The following is a 17,800-nucleotide window of genomic DNA, read 5'->3' on the forward strand; positions in this document are numbered from 1 at the left end:
TTTGCTGCAGTTATATGATCACTAACTGTGAGTCAGTGCATCTTAGCTCATAACTGCAGGTAAAAACATTAAATACAAACTACAGCCAAAAATCACAGAATATATAGGAACACATGGACAGGAAGATGGACATGAACCTCCCATAACAGTCAGACCAGTGCTTCCAGTGCAGTCCTTAGCCACCTTTCTGCCAGGTGTCCCTACACTGGACACGTATCACTGAAAGGAGGAGATGTGAACATCCCCAGCAGCTAATGCAGCAGCACCTAGGGTTCATTTTATTGGGACTGTGTCTGTTCCCCGCACTTTTAATCGTGGAGGTCTATTCTACCAGAGCGTATGTCATAATAATTTAATAATACAGTAATTAAACCGTATCCGTTATTAGATAATAGGTGTAATGCAAGGCTAAAACTTGGACTTTTTAAAAAAATTTTAAGTTTATTAAGCAGTGATTTAAACAGAGCATCAATATCAGTAACAATGATTTTGTTTTTTTATTGTTTCAATACTTAAGTAAATAAGCATAAAAAAAAGAGATCCGTGGGAATAAAGTAAATAAATACACATGAATAAATAAATAAAATAAAAACGGGGGAGGGGGGGAGTGCGAGCTCAAGCAAGAGATAATGACACAGAATTGACATACATTAGGAAGGGCTGCCACCTTTCGTGGAAGTCATCAGGGTTACCTCTGACCGAATATTTAATCTTCTCTAGCTTTAGAGAGGACATGGTGTCCTTGAGCCACTGAGTTGCAGAGGGAGGTTTATCAGACTTCCAATGAAGAAGAATGAGGCATTTCACCAACAGGGAAGAGACAGCTATTACATCTAACTGCTTTGAGGTATATTGCGAGTGATTATCTGAGAAGCCGAATATGGCAATATGGGGGGAGACATTTGTAGTCTTAGCAAATATGTTAGACAGGGTGTTAAAGTAGTTCTGCCATAGGTTACACAGCGATGGGCAGGAGTAGAACAAATGTGTTAGGTTGCAGGGAGAGGCATGACATTTGTCACAGGTGTCATTGATGTTAGTGTGACAGGTAGGAACTAATGTGGATGGTAGTTGCCCCAGGAGGGGAAGCAGTTTTGTAACAAAAAGGCAGCAGCCACCAGGGGCGGACTGGGACAAAAATTCAGCCCTGGCACTGTAGCCACACCAGCCCACATTACCACACTGACACAGCCCCACCCACGGACACGCACATTCACTACTTATATTGGTGTATAGATGGTGAAATAATATAAGCAGTACCATATGTAATAGATATTTAAACATGTAATGTATGTGACTGGAACAAAAATAACCCGTTTATAACAAATTTATACATACAGTAAAAACTAAATAAAAAACAATCTGTGAATCTTGTAGAGTCCGTGTGCTGTCTGTTTATGCTGTTTGTCTGCTATTACTTATGATAGGAGAAACCTGTGAATGTGTATCACACACACACACACACACACACCTTTACACACAAATGGACATGCAGCACTAGCAACACTTCAGCATACTTTTATTGACAAATAACTATATATGTCATTCTCTGCAGTGTTGTTCTTTATTGCCACTGTCTATATGTTCGCTTCTCCTTGTTTCTATGTTGACATTGTACACATTGTCTGTCTGATTCTACATCTTCTCATCCATTTTAACTCTGTAACTCTGCAATTTTAATACATTGTCTAACTATTGCATAGATATATTACACTAATGCCTGTAATAGAAGTCTATGTTCCACCCTACCTAAGGATTAATTACATACTGTAACCTATGCATGTATTTAATGTTTTACTTTAAAGACTAGCTATGTATTCAGAGTTCACTACAAATGGCTATAGGTTCTTTTGCATGTTAGACTATATTGCTAGTAGCATACAGCAGTCTGTATACCCTAAATCCCACGTTATCTGCTGATAATGACATTTTAAAATGTACGGGAGTTCTACGCTAAGCTTACAACTGTTAAACACAGTGTAGGTTACTGTCAAAAACTGTCAGAAGTAGCGTGAATGGTGTGAAAATTACTTAGTATATTTTAGTATAATGACTTAGAAGTATATTTTCTGTTTTCTTCTTACCTCCTCTACCGCGCTACTGTCCTCCGATGCAGCAGCCGAATTTAAACCTTTGGAGAATATTTCAGTTAATTTTATGCATTTGGCAGCGTCTGATTTTAGAGCCTTTTTCTTGCTTTCTCTGAGCTTTTCGGCACCGCCTTTCCTTTTTTTACGGTCCATCTCTGACAATTAGCTTGTGTTGCACTTACTGTTTGACATTCTTGCCAGATTTTGATTACGTCCGCGTAACCTCTGATTGGGTCGGATTGGGTCGGCCCATCTCGAAACCAGCCGGCTGTCGCCGATTGGGCCAAATGCTTAACATTTATTATTATTATTATTATCATCATCATCATCATCATCATAATATTCACATCTTGCAAGAGATAAAAGCTGCCTGCATGTAAAAACAATACATATTAAAAAAAAAAAAAAAAAAAAACTGCCCGGCCCACATTTAAAAAATGGTCCGGCCCTTCTGGCATTTGCCAGAATTGCCAGATGGCCAATCCGCCACTGGCAGCCACGTGTTGTGGACGTGTTCTTGATTATTAAAAGGATGTGTGGTGAGCCACTCGGACCGAGCTACCAGAGTTCCAGGAGTATCATTTAATATAAAAAGTGGCACAACAGTCGCCTTAACCTCGGACGCTACATTAAGATAAATTTGTGCGAGTCGTTCTTTAGCGAAGTGGACTCTAAATAGAACCTTAAACTGTATGAGTGTGAGACAAGCACAGGTAGAACTTGTGTGAATTTTACTAAGCGCAGCATCCCACCAGTCATCATCCAGGTCCAAGTCCAATTCAGCCTCCCACGCAGATTTGATTCTGATAATTGGAGAGGTGTCAAGTGATATAAGTTTATTGTAAACCTTTGAAATAATTGACTTTTGGTGGGGATCTATGTTGAAAAAATCCTCCCAAGGTTGAGCTGGAAGAGAGGAGAGGAAGGCCGAAAACAAAGATCTAATCTGAAGGTAGCAAAAAAGTGAGAGGATGGGAGATCAAATTCAATAGATAAATCTGTAAAGTTTCGGAAAGTGGAATCTTTATAAAAAATCTTTAAAAGATCTCAGACCTTTATCATGCCACGTGGCAAAAATGGCATCAGTGAATGAGGACTGAAATAAATGATTCCTCAGTAAAGGAGCTACAGTAGATGCTGAAGTAAATATAAAATGGTTCCTGAACTGATACCAGATTTTGAGAGAGGAGCATATGACCAGGTTATTTGTAAAGCCAGAGGGGTTGGTTGGAAGAGAAGAAGCAAGGAGTGCCATCAAACATGAGGTAGTGCAGGAATGTGCCTGACTCTAATTTACACCATAGCAAATCGGCAGACTTGATCCAGAATGAAGTTTTATGAATATATGCTGCCCAATAATATAATTGAAGGTTTGCCAGAGAAAGTCCACCATTGAATTTGCATCTCGTAAAACAGATCTGCTGATTCTGGGTGCCCTGCCAGCCCACAAGAAACTGGAAATGGTTTGATCTATTGTCTTGAAAAAACATTTTTGTAAAAATAAAGGGAGAAATTGGAACAGAAAGAGAGATTTCGGGAGAATATTCATTTTGACTGCATTGATTCTACCGATTAAAGAAAGAGGTAGACTACCCCATCTCTGAAGATCTGAATGACTTTTAGGCACCAAAGGGGAGAAATTAGCAGAGTAAACAGAGGTCTGTTTTTTGGTTACATTAATCCCCAGATACCTAAAACCAGAGGGATTCAATTTGAAAGGGATGCCAGCCTGGGAGATTTGTGTAGCTGGTTCATTGATAGGGAAGCATTCACTCTTGGAAATATTCACTTTATAAACTGAAAAAGACCCAAATCTTTGAAAGACAGACAGAATTGCAGATATGCAGTATTTTGGGTTTGAAACGTACAATAATAAGTCGTCAGCATACTGTATAGGGAAAGCTTAAGCTCCAGGCCGAAGCGTGAGATTCCAGTAAAGGTGGAGGGGGATCTCAAAAAAATAGGCAGGGGCTCTATTGCGAGCGCAAACAATAAAGGAGATAAGGGAGAGTACAGATAGAAGCTTGTGGAGATGTATATAGAAGACGTATCCAATAAATAAATACATTGCCTAGCTCAAATTTACTCAATACAGCAAACAGGTAATCCCATTCAACTCTATTGAATGCTTTTTCAGCATCAACTGAGATAATTACTTCAGGGGTTGTTGATGAGGATTTGGAGTAAATTACATGAAAAAGGGTGCGAATGTTGTAAAAAAGCTGACGTCCTTTAATAAATCCGGTTTGCTCATCAGAGATAACATTCGGAAGGATCTTTTCCAAGCTATGGGCCAAGGCTTTAGCAAGGATCTTAGCATCTACACTTATTAGTGAGAGAGGTCTGTATGAACTGCAAAGACTTGGATCTTTATCCTTTTTTAGAAGTAAACTTATTGTCTCAAAGTTGACGGAAGAGAGCCTCACTGTAGTGATTCTTCATATACTGAATGTAATATGGGAGCTAATTTGTCCTGAAATTTAAAAAGAAAATTCTACTGGGAAACCGTCAGGGCCAGGAGCAGTATTGTTTTGCATGCTATTTATAGCAAGTACAATTTCCTGCAATGTCAATGGTGCATCCAATTCCCTGACAAGATCTTGGTCTATTAGAGGAAAGTTAAGACTGTCCAAAAAAAAGTGCATATCAGTTGTGTCAGACGGAAATTCTGACTTGTATAAATTAGAATAGAAGGTACAAAATGCGGAGTTAATGTCATGGGGGTCCTTAAGCATAATACCATGTGAGTCTTTGATCTGAGGGATTGAGCGTGAAGCTGCACGTTGGCATTGCAATACACGTTAGCACGTTGGGCTAACAGACGGCTTGCTTTATCGCCATGCTCATAATACGTGGAAGGAGAACGTAAAAGAAGGTGCTCTACCTCAGAGGTTGTGATGAGATCAAACTCAGTCTGTAGCTCAACACGGCGTTTAACTAGCTTAGGTGAGAGAGATGGGGAAGATGCAAGCTGGTGGATCAGATTGCCAGTTTTGGTAGAAAGCTCTTGTATTTTAGCTTTCTGAGTTTTACTGAGATACGCAGAATAGGAAATTATTTGTCCCCTTAAATACGCTTTAAGAGACTCCCATAGAAGTGAGGGGGACATCGACTCTGCCTCAGTCTGATTGGTGATCATAAAGACATCGACTGCAGAAGCTATGAATTTATTGAAATCATTGTCGGATTGAAGCAACAAATTGAACCTCCATGAAACCAGGAATCAAGGTTGGGAAGAAAATTGGATATCAAGAGACAGAGGGGCATGATCAGAAATGATGATGGGGTGATAATTCACAGAAAATACTTTGGAGATAAGTTTGGCATCAGTAAAGAAATAGTCAATACGTGAGAAAGATTGATGCCTGTGTGAGGAAAAAGAATATTGCGTAGCATGCAGGTTATAAAATCTCCAGGGATCAATGCAGCCATTATTAGACATAAAATCAGAAACTGATCTTGACATTAGTGATGGGGTCAGAGTAAGCGGGTTAGAGCGATCCAAATTAGGGTTGATCACACAATTAAAGTCCCCTCCAAATATAAGCAGGTTATTATTCAGTGAAGGAAGAAGCTCAAACACCGTATTCATAAAATGAAGGTTGTCAAAATTTGGGTCATAAATATTGACTAATAAAACAGGGTTGTGAAACAGTGTCCCAGAGACAATCAGATATCTGCCATTCCTATCAGATATAACTTTTTTAATGGAAAACTGAATTGATTTACCAATCAGGATCGCCACCCATCTCGCCTTAGAATTAAAATCTGAGTGAAACACCTCAGATAACCAGGAGCATTTTAATCTCACCTGGTCCCTGGTACGCATATGAGTTTCTTGCAAAAATACCAAATCAGCTTTAAGCTGTTTCAAATGAGTAAATATCTTGGATCTTTTAGTTGGGCTTCCCATGCCTTTAATATTCCAGCTCACACGCCTCAGTGAGGAGCCACCAAGGGGCAGCCTTGAGTGGTTATCATTAATGACTATGTTTGTAGTGTTGTGTAACATGGAATATGTGATCAGAAATAGCAGACCCTACCGCACCCATGTAAAAAGGATGAAGAAAGTAAAAACAAAAAAAAATGTGACCAATTGGAAGAAACAAAAACTGCCACCAACCGGTGGGACTATTGGGACGAACAACCCCGTTCCCACCTTGGCACTTACAGTACAACGCTCCCATCCCCAAATGATGGAGAGCCCAGTGCGGACTCCAAAAGGAGTCAAGTCCCAACTGAGGGTCCTTATGGCTATTATGCTAAAAGAAAAAAGAAAGACTTGGTGTCCTGCAAGATTAACAGCATCGTAATGCACGGCACTGAATAACAAAACAACACAGAATCTGAATGAGTAACTGTCTAGAAAGATATCCGTAAACTCCACCAACTATAAATAATGAAGTATTACAGCTACCAGGTAAGATACCTGAACCTGGTTATCTAAGTTATTTAGGAGAACACATTTCAACGAACACACTACGGATTTTACTGATCCATTCATGTTTACTTAACCAGTGTCTTAAGGAATGTGGTGGCATCATCTGGAGATCTGAACTCCATCTGAGTTCCGTTATATGTGATCTGGAGGTGCGCCGGGTAAATCAGTCCATAACGTATCCCCGGTATCTCTCGTAGCTGGCGATGGATATCACTGAATGATGCTCGAGAGTGGGCGATCTTGGCAGTGAGGTCAGGAAAGATGGAAATGGTCATATCCCCGAAGGCAATCCGCTGCTGGGTTCTGGCCCGCAGAAGGATGTCCACACAGTCCGTGTGATAATGCAGCCGTGCGGTTATGGGATGAGGGCGCTCACCAGGTTTCGGCTTCGGCTGGAATGTGCGGTGAGCGCGGTGCAGCAGGGGTTCTTTTTCCAAGTTTGAGGGCCTCTTTTAGCAGAACGGATATAGCCGCTGCGGTGGAGGAGTCTGGGGAGTCCTCGGGAATTCCTGTTATTCTAATATTGCTGCGCCGTGATCTTGCCTCGAGATCTTCGCATTTATTGTCCACTCTGACCAGATCAGCAGACAACTGTGCCACTTTGGTTTGAAGTGTGACCATGTCGTTGGTATATGTGGAAAGGGAGGTCTCCATTTCAGTCACACTGTTTTGCAGAGTGCGTTCCTCGGACTGGATCCTTGCAATACTACCCGATATTTTTTGTTGTCATTTTCGATATTCAGAAGTAAAAGTTGACGTTCAGATCAAAAATCCATAAGACAATTACAAGAAATGTGCCTAAAAAAGGATTCTAAAGGAGTCTTTGCAGGAGCCCCAAAAAATGTGACCTATTATATAGTTTGCAAAACCGGAAGTCCCCTTGGCCTTTTGAATGTAAGATCACTGGCTCCTAAAGGGCTACTAATAAATGAAATGATTACTGATTTTAGTCTTGGTCCTTATGCCTAACTGAGACCTGGCTTAGACCAAATTAATTCATGGCACTAAATGAATCTACTCCAGCTGATTACAGCATAACCCTCGACCAGATGGCAAAGGTGCTGGTGCTGCTGCAATATTTCAGTCTAACCTAGGAGAGCCTGAGCAAAGTGCTTATAGCTTTAGCACATTTGGAATTCTTCTTCTTAGGCTTGCGGGATCATCTCTTTGTAGTTCTTCACCACCAATCACCATTGTTATTGTGTATAGACCGCCTGGTCCCCAACCTCCAATCACCATTGTTATTGTGTATGGACTGCCTGGTCCCTAACCTCCAATCACCATTGTTATTGTGTACAGACCGCCTGGTCCCTAACCTCCAATCATCACTGTTATTATGTATAGAATGCCTGGTTCGTACAGTAATTTTCTTAAGGAGTTTGCAGATTTTTTTAACAAAGCTGGTGGTCACTACTGACATAGCTGTGATTGTTAGCAATTTTAATATTCACATGGAGAATGACAGTGATCCTTTAACAACAATGTTTGCTGCTATCCTAGACTCTGTAAGTGTATGTCAGAATGTAGTCGGCCTACTCATGCCTGTAACCATAGCCTGCATGTGATTCTTAGCCATGGTGTCCTGGTAGAACACATATCTATTATACCTCAGAATCCTCTGCTTCCAGATCATTACTTGTTAACGTTTGATATACAGTAAAGCCTCCCTTTGGCCCCAGCCCCTGAGTACAGTATCAGACGTTCCGTTGCCTCATTAACTACAACAGCGTTTCTCAACCAACTTCCACAGTTCTTCAACCTTACATCTGAAGCACCTAACTTGAACAGATAACTGTGCACATGGAGAAAATGCTTCACAGCACTCTAGATCTTGTAGTTCCACTTAAGAAGATAAAGCATAGAGATAAGAAACCTGCCCCCTGGTACTCTGATCATACACATGAACTTAAACAGGCATCACGCAAGCTAGAGTGCAAATGGCACTCAACTGAACAAGATGTTTTCAGATCTGCCTGGAAAGAGCCTCTCTAGGTGCAAACAAGCACTAGTGACTGAGATCTGTGTACCTGTCCAGACTCATTGAAGAGAACAAAAATAATCTTAAATTTCTATTTGAATCTGTGTCTAGGTTATCACAGAATTCTTCAACATTAAACTCACAAGCCTCTTAAGCTTCTAAGAGCGATGACTTAATTACATTTTTAATGGTAAAATAACTAAGATTAGACAGACCATTCAGTGTACGTGTTACGTCCATGTGTGTGTGTCCAGTCCATCTCTCCATCAGATCCCATTCCGTCAAGCTGCTGATGCCGGTTCCGCATTTTCCATCTCGCTACACAAGCCGTGCCAAAACTGGATCTACTGGTTATCATTGCCTCGTTCCCGTTTCCCGCCTCTACAGCCCCGGAGTATAAAAGACCCCTGCACCCCCCTTGCTCGTGATTTGTATTTGCTTTGCCTTTTGCTATCGTATTTTTGGATTTACTGTTACGACCCGTTTTGGCTTATGACTTTCGCGCTTTTGGTTTTCGATTTGGTTTTGGTTACTCGGCTTGGATTGATTTACCCGTGTTTTGACTATCGCCTGATTATCGACTATTCTTAGGATTTCGGATTAGTTTTGGTTGCTTGTGTTATACAGGGCTTGTCCTTTGAAAAATGCAGGCGCACACAAATTTGTGCACCTAAAAAGTGCTAGGTGCACAATTTTTTTTGTGCACCCTAAAAGTGCTAGGTGCACAATTTTACCTTTTTTGTGCGCCTAAAATGTGGTTGGACTTTGGTGCAATGGGTCAAAATGTACTTGTATTTGTACATATTTCTGTTTTTTGTAGTCCTAGTATTAGTTGAGAATTTTGTCCTAGTTTTAATGCTTTAACATATTTTGTAGAAACCCATTTAAAGTGAATCACTTTTTATTGGTGAATAAAATTTGCAATTCAGAATTCAGTCTTTTTTGCATCAATACTTTGGAGATTGTCCTCAATTTGCAAAACACTTGCTGCAGAAGGCTCAGAGAGGAAGAGCACCATAATATTAAGATTATATGGGCCAAAACTTAGATATGGCATCCAATAATTTGTATGAGCCAAATTCTGTTTCTCCACTGAAATTGCATTTATTAGCCAGTGTCTTCTCTGAAAACTTAATTCTTGGATGAAGAACACATCAGCAGTCAATCCCAGCAGCAGCCAATCCTTAACATGTATACAGCTAATACTAACTAGTTATGAAGATGCCATTTCTTAAGTGCTTGAGTAGTTTTGAGTAGGTTGCCTTCCAGGATAGAATCTGCAACTAGACCACAGGGTGAGTAATGACAGTAGCCAAGGATATTGCTGTTGGACTAGGACTAGGAGTGGGGATAGCTCAATATTAAGAGTTGGACAATAGGGTTGGGTCGATAGACGATGCCATCGTCCATCGCCGATGACCGATAGACATCACGATGCTGAGCCGGCATCGCGATCCTCCGCCCCACCCCCGCCGCAGCAGCAACCAGCTCACGAAAAACACACACTTAATCACACTATATAGCCAAATTAAATGCATGCTTTCAATTTCCGCATCTTTACTTATTTTATTATTATTATTATTATTATTATGAGGAAATAACAAGGAAGTTGTTAGCGATCACAATACAAATTACAGTGAACTCCAAACGAATTACACGAACTAGTTCGTTTACATTAATAAATGAGGCATACAGAAACAGCAGAAAAAAAATCAAAATAATTTTAATTAAATTAGATTAAATAAACTACACCAAATATGCCTTTTTCATGGTTTTACCATAACGAACAGAACGTCTGCGCATCTTTTGCACGGATAACTTGACCGCAAATCCTACACACCACTTCAGACGTATCTCGTGGCTGTCCTGTTTCATTCGGTCTAAAGCCAAAGTATTGCCAGAAAGGTGAATTTGCACCTTTTTTACCAACCGTTTGTCGACGCCATTATAACGACACAGATCACTGTGCCTATTCATGCCAGAGTCCCGCGGAAAAAGTGATTGGCAGGTGGTAATTTGTGTGTAACTTATCTTTATTTATTTATGGTTTGGTTATGGGTAAAACAAAGACCATGCGGGTCAGGTAGTGGAAATGGTAGGCTACAATTAATTAATTCGTTCCCCAAAAACGTTGCATTCTGACACGGATGACCCTTGCTATCCATGCTTTTTTTCGACGCCATTGTTGTCATGAATAATTCCGTGGAGCGTCGATTGGTCATGTGACAAATTATGAGGCGCGTACAATTTAATTCTTTTTTATTGATAGGCGCGCATTTCTTTGCGCAGCTCTTCACCATTTTAGGCGCGTGATGGCATGCACGCGCAATTGCGCACCTTAAAGGACAAGCCCTGGTTATATATATATATGTTCTTTTTTTGTATGTGTGTGTGTATGGGGATAAGGGTTGTAGGGAGTGACTGCCATTTGTTTTCTGCGTGTATGGCGTTTTTGTCCCTGTTTTATGATTAGCGAGGGTTAGGATAGCGTGTGTCTTTTGTTTCACTTTTGTTTTGGGTTAGGGAAGTTCGTCAGTACGCGGTTAGTTAATTCACTGGATTTTGTTTATTGTTTTGGCCGGTGTCACTCCTGAAGCTCACCTTTTCCCCAAATATACAGTGTTACCATCATCATCGCCTTGGGTGTTGATTATTCCCTCACCTCCTTCTCCTCTACCTCCCGACTCCCTGTTCCCCGTTTCCCGAACCATATCGCTGTTTACGCCCCGTCCCTAGACCGGGATGTAACACACGTCTGTAGCTACATACAGCTGCCAGCCTCCTGCTAGTCCTATGCATACTGATAATGTGACCTTTGAATCTTTCCTTCCTATAAAACAATCATAACTTTTGAGTTTAGCTTCCTCCTGTAAATCCTCTGCCAGCTTTGTAGTCCCAATTTCTACAAAATTCCTCAAGGAGATTGCACCCCTGATTAGCACTACCCTGTTAAATGTGTTAAACTCCTTTCTTAAGCTTGGATATGTTCCAAAACCTTTTAAAATGGCTGTTATTAGACCCGTCCAAAAGAAACCAAATCTTGAGCCTAATGTTTTGGGAAATTATAGACCAATCTCAAATCTTCAATTCATTTCAAAGATCGTGGAAAAAGCTGTTGCTTGCCAGCTGTCTTCTTTTCTACAGAAAAAAAATGCTAATGAATTATATCAGTCTGGCTTTAGACCAAACCACAGCACAGAAACAGCTTCAGTCAAAGTAGTGAATGATTTGCTTATGGCTTCTGACTGTGGCTGTATATCTTTGTTGGTATTACTAGACTTAACTGCAGCATTTGATCCTGTGGATCCTCATGGGACTGGCTAGAATCTGTGGTTGGCATTAAGGAGACAGCTCTCTCTTGGTTTAGCTCTTATTTAACTGATCATTATCAGTTTGTCGACAATGAATCTGAACAATGAATTTTCCAAGATCACCAAAGTCAAGTATGGTGTCCCACAGGGATCAGTGCTGGGTTCCCTACTGTTCAGTTTATATATGCTACCTCTTGGTAACATTATTAGAGATCATGGTGTTGGGTTTCATTGTTATGCTGATGATACACAGTTATATATATCTGTTAAACCAGATGATGCATCACAGCTCTCTCGGTTAGAAGACTGGCTACTACATATCTGATGCTGGATGGTAAATAATTTCCTCATGTTAAACACAGAAAAAACAGAAGTACTGTTAACTGGTCCCAAGGCTGCTCGAGATAAGTTTGACCATCTCAACATTGGTGGTTTTCCTTCCCAACCTAACACAATGCTCAGAAATCTTGGTGTTCTGGTTGATTCATATTTCTGTTTCAATGCTCACATAAAAAGTATTACTAGAACTGCATTCTATCATCTACAGAACACAGCCAAGCTTCAGAAGATGCTCTCCTTTCATGATGCAGAGACACTAATACATGCCTTTATAACTTCCAGACAGGACTACTGTAATGCCCTCCTTTCTGGTTGCCCATCTGGATCCTTACATAAACTTCAGCTAGTACAGAATGCAGCAGCCACAGTTCTTACAAACACTAAAACATGTGATCAAATTAGCCCTGTTCTATGCTCCCTTCATTGGCTTCCAGTAAAGTCTCGGATTGACTACAAAATAAGTACTGCTATTAACTTAAAAAACACTGAATGGCCTTGCACCAGAATACCTTAGTAATCTGCTGGCCTTATACAACTGTTGGAATACAGTTTGTATTTAGCGCAACAACTACTCTTCTGCCCTCAGCTGAATTTCTCTATCCGGTTTATGCAGAGAGCTAAACATTAAATGGCTTCAGTGAACACTCGGGAGACTGTGTCGTATTCTTCAGAGCTTTACTGATCCTTTTTTCTTTTGTAAAACTGTAATAACAGAAACAGAATACAGTGTATCCCCTTTCCATACAAATACACTAAGATTACATTCAATATTGTTGCCTTATATAAACAGTCACTACCCAATCTCAGCATCGACAATAACACCCGCCTAGCATGTCAAGAAACGCAGCTAACACCACGTGCTGATATGTTTCATGCTAGCAAGCTAAATAAAGCACTGGCTAGCTTATGCTAGTAATGTAACAGAACTCGCTAAACACACAAGAAACTCATTACTTTACTGAACAAGGTACTAATAAGTGAGAACAATCAATCATTTTGCCACACTTACAGATTATGCCTTTTTAAGAGCAACAGATGCAGGAATTTACAGAGATACGGAGAAATGGACCTTCCCTGTCGAGCGCTGGGAGAAAACCCCCTGCTTGAGCTCTTACATGGCGCTTCTTTGTTAAACCACTAGATGGCAGGCTTTTCCCAGAGAAGATAAGGTATAAACATATTTACTGACCCGTTGCTACAATTAATTACAGAACGAATGATTATGACCAGTCCTATAACAAACTTATAAAAAAGAAACATACCTCAGAAATAACCCGAGGGACAGAATAACTACATATGTATGTACATAGTATTCTTAATTAAGTTTGAATGTATACTGAGTCGTCTGTAGATGGCGATGTTAATTGTAGTGAAGGTTGTTTAAGTTAAGTGCTATGCAAATATCCTCTTGGTTTAATAAAAAAAAAACTGATTGCTGTAAAAGGTATGGCAGGTTGCAGCCATATTAAGTAAAAGAGAAGCTTTGAATAAGAAGCAAAGACTGCATCCACTTTATTTCAGTACGGTTTTATGAAGCTTTTTCCAGTAGATTATGGGCCCAGGCAAAAATCTGATACAGTAAATAAGTGATACAGCGACAAATACGGACTATGGCAGAAGGACGGTAAAATGGCCGGTAACGTAGCTTCAACAAAATTTGCAATTGCTAACCTGACAAACCAGAATTACCAGTCTTGGAAATTCAAGATGAAGATGCTGCTAATAAGAGAAGGTATGTGGAAATGTATAAATGAAGCCAGACCCCCACAACCCACAGATGAGTGGATAGAAAATTTTCAGAAAGCGCAGAGCACGATCTCCCTTTGCATTGACGATGATCAAATTGTGAGCATATGCAACTGTACAACTGCTAAGGAAATGTGGGATGAACTGCAAAAGGTACATGAAAGAGTTAACCTCTGCAATAAACTGTACTTGATTAGAAAGCTATACCAGGGCAAAGCTAATAAAAGACCAGGATATGCAGGATTATATAAGGCATCCCTTAGAAATGGTTGAACGGCTGAGAGTTATGGCGAGGAAAGAAAGGACTTTCACGTTGCGGCACTGTTGCTTAGTGGTCTGCCTGAAAGTTATGAAGCGCTAGTCATGGCACTTGATGCGCGTCCAGATGATGAACTGACACTGGAATACGTTAAAGGCAAACTCGAGTACAAACGCAAAACAGAAAGCATGAACAATGAAAGTGCTTCCAGTGCAGAGTCTACTTTAAAAACGAAAAATAGAAACAAAAATATCAATGTGCAGCTAGAGACACGTAAATGTTTTGTGTGCAAGAAACCAGGTCACTTAAAGGCAGATTGCAGAATCTGGAAAGCTCGAATGCCAAAGCAAGGTAAACCACACATGGCCAAGAGTGTGAAAGAAGAATCAGATGTCACTTCAGTTACTGAGTATGTTTTTTGGTTGAACGATGGCACCTCATCTTTGCAGGCATGGTGTGTGACTTAGGAGCTATGAGTCACATGACCAATGACAGAAGCTTCTTTACTCATGTAGCACCTCTGGTCCCACGCTTATATGGATGGAGGCGTCACCACATCTACCTAGGTTCGAAGAGAGGTGTGCTACAACTCTACTCAAGAAGGGGAGCTGACGGGTTGAACAATAGACACTATTATTGCCTTGTATTTAACAACAGTTTATAACTTTGTGCATATGAAAAGGAAGAGCTCTTAGAAAAATGATAAAAGAAATTAAAAGAAAATATTCCTTTCCCTGGTTCAGTCCTTTACTTAGGCAGGTGAGCCAACGCAGGGCCTTGTCCCAGTCCGGGTGTGTACTAGCCGTAAACAATTTTATCCCTTCCTACATGCGTAGGAAATGGTGGAGAGAATGAATCTTATCTGTAGCCTGGACAGGTGAAAAAATCGAGTAGATCAAACTCTTCAGGATGGATTCTGCGGTAGTCCTCAATCTCACTGGGCTTGGCTCGCCATCTACTTCTTTCAGCTTCCAGCAGGTGGTTCCAAAATAAAAACCAGTCTACACAAATAGTGTAAAAGAATAAGAATTCCATTTCCTGCTCTAACATGAGACCTCATCTATTTCCACACATCTTACAATCTCTATGACCAAAATAAAGAAGCATTCAATTATAATGAGATTAATAGTTTACATCCAGATACAGCTTAATATTTTCATAAACATGCATGTATATAAATTGTTTCCTTCCAGTCCCTTTTTCAGCAACATATCCTTATTTAAATATCTTAACATATCTTTTTTTAACGTGCAGTGATAGCCAAGCAGCTTGGTTAGCCATCTTTAACTGTCATCATCATTACGCAATTACATCCAAATACATCGTAAACTTCAGATGTTTCCATACTCCAACTGGCTTTTGATATGGGGAGAATCACAGGTTAACGTCATTCATCTACATTATTTTCCCTAATATGGCTAATGTGACCTAGCGACACGTGTCTTACTCACCAGAGCTCTAATTGTCCCAATTCCAGCTGGACTGCCGGGTTTTTTTATGCTTGTATATAGCTTTAATAAAATCTTTCGGTAACGCTTTACATTAAGTGCACCTTCATAATGCATGCATAATGCATTCATAGAACATTCAGTGCACCTTCAAAATGAAATCATAGAACATTCATAAGCAGCATGCAAGTATACCTTGACATCCTAACATCCCTTAACAGCTTTAATATACATTAATAACAAACATTACATGATTATACAATTATAATGTTTGTTATTATTATATAATGTTTGCTAATAATGTATATTACAACTATTAAGGGATGTTAGGATGTAAAGGTATGCATACATGATGTTTATGAATGTTATATGAATACTTAATTAATACATTATGAAGGTGTACCAAATATTTTATGAGTGCAATATAAAAGCATTATGAAGGTGCAGTTAATGTAAAGCGTTACCTGGCCCTCTTTCCAGGAGCATGTCTCCCTGCGTGCATCTCTCGTTGAAAGGAAAGAAAAAGAAAATTGCGCGAGAAGGTAACTTACGTACCTGTCGCTCTACCCCAATAAATTGTTGGCCGCCCTCTGTTGGCGCCAGCATACCACTACACCTCCGTCTAGTACCCCTTTTTTCCCACAGGGGTTACACCCTCCCCCCTTTATCCCGCATGAGTCTCTTCATGCACTTCCTAAGTCCCACCTACACGTCTTGGACAGGGGAATGGTCAAAATCAGCGATGGTGTCAAGGGCTGAACTGAACCTTTCTAAAAGACTGTGCAAAGGAGATCAAGGGTCTCCCCAACTCAGGACAATGAAAACAACCTGGCGGTCGTCGCAATCGCTGAGGCCTACACGTGGAGTCAGCCGGTTCCAAGCTCACAACCGTTCCGGATTCCCTCTCACTGTCGACCCCCAAGCGAGTGGGTGCATGATCTAGATTAGTGCCTGACTGGACTTCAACCACAGCTTCATCCTCTGGTCTATCAACACTTAAAGCAGGTACACTGTCACTAGCAACAGCGACAGTCGGAATTTCAGTGGTCAAACCTAATGAGGTTGCACCCTCTCCTATAGGGGGTTGGTCGTGCATAAGCCTTGCTCCAATTTCCCCAACCACTTTGGAGGGTGTTCTGACAGGGCATAAAGTGGTAAATCGTCCTCAGAGTCAGAGTGTTCCTCTGAGCGTTGATGTTGACTGCGCCTAGTTCTTTGTCGGTGAGTCTTTGGCTTCTCTACAGTAAATCAGTTTCCTCAGTTTCACACAGGTTGCCATATGGAAGCAACAGATCCCTGTGTAGAGTTTGAACGGGACCATCCCCATTTATGGGTTGTACCATATATACAGGTAGGTTTCCCATCCTTTTCAGAACTTTGTAAACAGAGGATTCCCACCTATCGGCTAACTTGTGTTTATTCTGCAACCTCAAATTTCGCACCAGCACCTGATATCCCTCTTCCAGGGTGGACTCCTTTACAGCCTTGTCATAGCGACGTTTGTTCCGCTCAGCAACCTTCTGAGATTTGGTATTTGGTAGCTTGCTTCGAGCCGTGCTTTCAGTCTTCTCACATACTGGGAGTGAGAATGATGAGTGCCGTTCCTAACAGGTAACCCAAATGCAATGTGCACTGGAAGTCTAGGCTGACGCCCAAACATCAGCTCATACGGGCTGAATCCAGTGACCTAATTTTTGGTGCAGTTGTAGGCGTGTGTTTGGTGCTTTACATAATCGCGCCAGTGGCTTTTCCTTTTATCAGTTAAAGTCCCTAACATGCCGAGAAGAGTCCGGATCAACCGTTCCACCAGGTTTCCCCTAGGTTGGTAAGGACTAGTGCGCACCTTAGCAATATCAGCTAGAGCACAGAGCTCCTTGATGAGCTGCGACTCGAAATCCCACCCCTGATCACTAAGTAAGCTCTCTGGAAACCCATAATGTACCAAATACTGTTCCCAAAGGCACTTTGCAACTGTTGCAGCCTTCTGATCCTTTGATGGTATGGCAACGGCATATTTGGAGAAATGATCCGTTATAACCAAGATGTTTTTGGTATTGATACTATCAGGCTCTAAGGATAGATAATCCATACATATTAATTCTATAGGGCGTGTTTGGATATTCATCAAGGGTGCTGACTTTTCAGGTGGTGTTTTTCTCAGGACGCAACGCCCACAGGTCTTAATTTT

The 17,800-nt window shown here is 40.8% G+C and overlaps 1 protein-coding gene across 1 annotated transcript in view; it reads right to left on the bottom strand.

The window, feature by feature from the left end:
• LOC111840254 (NACHT, LRR and PYD domains-containing protein 3-like) overlaps positions 1-17,800 on the bottom strand; it is a 93,129-nt gene that overhangs the window by 65,551 nt on the left and 9,778 nt on the right. The window lies entirely within an intron of this gene.

Source organism: Paramormyrops kingsleyae, chromosome 4 (genome assembly GCF_048594095.1).
Source record: "Paramormyrops kingsleyae isolate MSU_618 chromosome 4, PKINGS_0.4, whole genome shotgun sequence".
Taxonomy (NCBI): Eukaryota; Metazoa; Chordata; class Actinopteri; order Osteoglossiformes; family Mormyridae; genus Paramormyrops; species Paramormyrops kingsleyae.